Raw genomic sequence first — 4,100 nt, forward strand, 5'->3', positions numbered from 1 at the left:
TCCATTACAAAACCAAACGCCAGGGAGAAAATAGAAGGTCCCAGGGCATTCTACTGCACTGCATTCCACTGCACTGCCGTGTCTTTTCCACTGCATTGCACTGTGTTGCATTTGTTCCACTGCACTGCACTGCCGCGCCTTTTCCACTGCACTGCACTGTGTTGCATTAAAACAAACGCTGAGGAGAAAATAGGGGGTCCCAGGGCATTCAACTGCACTGCTGCACTGCACTGCACTGCCGTGTCTTTTCCACTGTATTGCACTGTGTTGCATTTGTTCCACTGCACTGCAATACCGCGCCTTTTCCACTGCATTGCACTGTGTTGCATTTGTTCCACTGCACTGCACTGCCGCGCCTTTTCCACTGCATTGCACTGTGTTGCATTAAACCAAACGCTGAGGAGAAAATAGAAGGTCCCAGGACATTCAACTGCACTGCTGCACTGCACTGGACTGCCGTGTCTTTTCCACTGTATTGCACTGTGTTGCATTTGTTCCACTGCACTGCACTGCCGCGCCTTTTCCACTGAATTGCACTGTATTGCATTTGTTCCACTGCATTGCACTGTGTTGCATTTGTTCCACTGCACTGCACTGCCGCGTCTTTTCCACTGCATTGCACTGTGTTGCATTTGTTCCACTGCACTGCACTGTCGCGTCTTTTCCACTGCATTGCACTGTGTTGCATTTGTTCCACTGCACTGCACTGCCGCGCCTTTTCCACTGCATTGCACTGTGTTGCATTTGTTCCACTGCACTGCACTGCACTGCCGCGCCTTTTCCACTGCATTGCGCTGTGTTGCATTTGTTCCACTGCACTGCACTGCCGCGCCTTTTCCACTGCATTGCACTGTGTTGCATTTGTTCCACTGCACTGCACTGCCGCGCCTTTTCCACTGCATTACACTGTGTTGCATTTGTGTTGTATTTTGTTGCATCTGATCTTCGCCAGCAAATATCGAGTTGCATGCGTCTGTGTTCTCTTTCTCCCGATTTCTCTGTTGCAGGCGAAGTTATTTGCATCAAATAAGTTATTCTGTTTTATTATTGTAATTTGATCTCTGTCAAGGCTGGTATCAACACTGCTGTAAATGAAATAAAAACTACTATTATTACAACTGCTACTATTACTACTTCTATTTCTGCTTTTAGTACTACTACTGCAAGTAATACTACCACTGATGTAACTGAAATAAAAACCACTATTATTACAACTGCTACTATTACTACTTCTATTTCTGCTTTTAGTACTACTACTGCAAGTAATACTACCACTGATGTAACTGAAATAAAAACCACTATTATTACAACTACTACTATTACTACTTCTATTTCTGCTTTTAGTACTACTACTGCAAGTAATACCACCACTGATGTAACTGAAATAAAAACCACTATTACAACAACTGCTACTATTACTACTTCTATTTCTAGTACTACTACTGCAAGTAATACCACCACTACTGTTACTATCACTATTTTTAAAACTAACACCTCTGCCGTTGCTAATGCTGCTATTACTACTACTATTGGTATTTTTTATGCTAATATTATTTCTATATATACTGTCATTACATCTTTTACTATGCTAATCTGTGTCTCTCTCCTGTTTTCTTTCATCCTTTACTTCTTCATCGCAAACGAAATACTAATATTGCCTGTTTGCACATGAAAGAGAGGAAGCGTTTGTGAGAGAAAGGACAGAGGAACGAGGAGGAAGAGGAGGAAGAGGAGGAGGAGGAGGAGGAGGAGGAGGAGGAAGGTGTGGAGGAGAAAGCGGAGGAAGAGGAGGAAGAGGAGAAAGAGGTGGAGGAGGAGGAGGAGGAGGAGGTCAAGGGAGATCGATTAGTGAGCTTGACTGAAGATCTAACGAAGCTTTCGTACATTTCCCTTCCCTGGACATTGTTCACGTGCTATATAATTGCTCCATATATCTCTCCTTCCACTATACTCTCTCTCTCCCTCTCTCTCTCTCTCTATCTCTCTCTCTCTCTCTCTCTCTCTCTCTCTCTCTCTCTCTCTCTCTCTCTCTCTCTCTCTCTCTCTCTCTCTCTCTCTCTCTCTCTCTCTCTCTCTCTCTCTCTCTCTCTCTCTCTCTCTCTCTCTCTCTCTCTCTCTCTCTCTCTCTCTCTCTCTCTCTCTCTCTCACTCACTCACTCTCACTCTCTCTTTCTCTTTGTATGTGTGTGTATCTCTGTATGTGAATATATGTCCCTGTCTGTACCTGTGCATGTGTGTGTTTGTGTTTGGGTGTGTCCGCGTATGTGTGTGTGTTTCTATGTAGGTATATATTTTTGTTATATGCTTAAATAGGCGCATACGTTTAGTAGACCACATCATACAGTATATCCCCGTACACATATTGGTGTACATATAAGACATACTTGACATGGGTATTAACTTACTCACGTCCGACTATGCATGACACCCACGTACAGCTCTGCATGACCCGAGACTCCCTCATGATGAAATACCATTAACCCAGTTACTGCACTGAATAGATGAGAGATGACATGACCTCGCCATATCTTATAGTCATTGTCGGCCAAATGCCTGTTTGAATGTAAAGGCTTATGAAAACCAGGCAGGGACATTAGTCACCAACAGCGATATCAACTTTGTTAAGGCGGAAGTGGAGACGTAGGGTGTGTGTTTGTGTGTGATTTGATGTGTGGTTCTGTGGTTGTGTTTATGTGTGTGTGTGTGTGTGTGTGTGTGTGTGTGTGTGTGTGTGTGTGTGTGTGTGTGTGTGTGTGTGTGTGTGTGTGTGTGTGTGTGTGTGTGTGTGTGTGTGTGTGTGTGTGTGTGTGTGTGTGTGTGTGTGTGTGTGTGTGTGTGTGTGTGTGTGTGTGCGTGTGCACATGTACTTACCTAGTTGTATTTCACGGGAAAGGAAGTTATGCTCGTGGGGTCCCGTCTCTGCATCTCGCCGTGTCTAATCTGATCTTAAATTCGTGTATGGTTTTTGCACACACTATACTTTCATCTAGTTTGTTCCATACATCCACCACTCTGTGGGGGAAAGCTGTTCTTTTTCAGATCTCTTCTATAACTGTCCTTTTTAAGATTCCTTCCATGTCCCCTTGTATTTCTCTTATCCCAATTTAGTAAGTCTTCTTTATCAAGGATTCCTATGCCTGTCATGATTATGTACCTAGTCAACAAGTCACCTCTTTCTTTTCTTTATTCCAGAGTCGGCAATTCTAGTTTTGACAATCTTCATATGACAGTTTTGATAGTGTTGGGGCCATCATCGTAGTTGCTCTCTGGATTCTCTCAATTTTCCTTATATTCTTTTTGGTACTTGGTGACCATAGTGTTGCTGCGTACTCTAATTTTGGCCTTATCAGTGTAACTAATATATATATATATATATATATATATATATATATATATATATATATATATATATATATATATGTATATATACATTTCTTAATGGTGAAATCCACTTCCCACTTCTGACTCCATTCTCAGACCCTGTTCAGATATCTCTGCAGCGAATCACAATCCGTTTCAGTACTCACTATCTTTAACAGTTTTGCGTCATTTGCAAAGCCGCTATGTAACATTACACCCACTCGTCAATGTCATTTACATAAATAGCAAACATTATTGGAGCCAATTCTGATCCTTGATGAACTCCACTAATCACTTTTTCCCAAGTAGAACTCTTATCTCTGAGCACTACTTTGATTTTTCTTCCGTACAAAAAGTCCTCCATCCATTTTAGTTGTTTACCTCCTATTGTTTCTAGTTTTCTTTATATATGTATATATACATATATGTATATATACATATATATATATACATATATATATATATATCTATATATATGTATATATTTGTTGTGTGTGTGTGGTACTTTGTCAAAGGCCTTTTGTATGTCTAAGAATGCAAAACCAGCCCATCCGGCCCTTTCTTTTATCATATCTAGTAGTCTTGAGTAAAAACAGATCAAATATGTGGTTCATGATCTTCCCTGTCTAAATCGGAATTGTCTCGGATTTAGTATATTGTTCTCCTCCAGATGTTTTATCCATCTACTTTTTATAACTTCAAAAATTTTGATTACCGTGAGGGAAACAGGTCTGTAATTT

The sequence above is a fragment of the Oratosquilla oratoria genome, chromosome 13 (assembly GCF_046742065.1).
Source record: "Oratosquilla oratoria isolate Oo_2021 chromosome 13, ASM4674206v1, whole genome shotgun sequence".
Taxonomy (NCBI): domain Eukaryota; kingdom Metazoa; phylum Arthropoda; class Malacostraca; order Stomatopoda; family Squillidae; genus Oratosquilla; species Oratosquilla oratoria.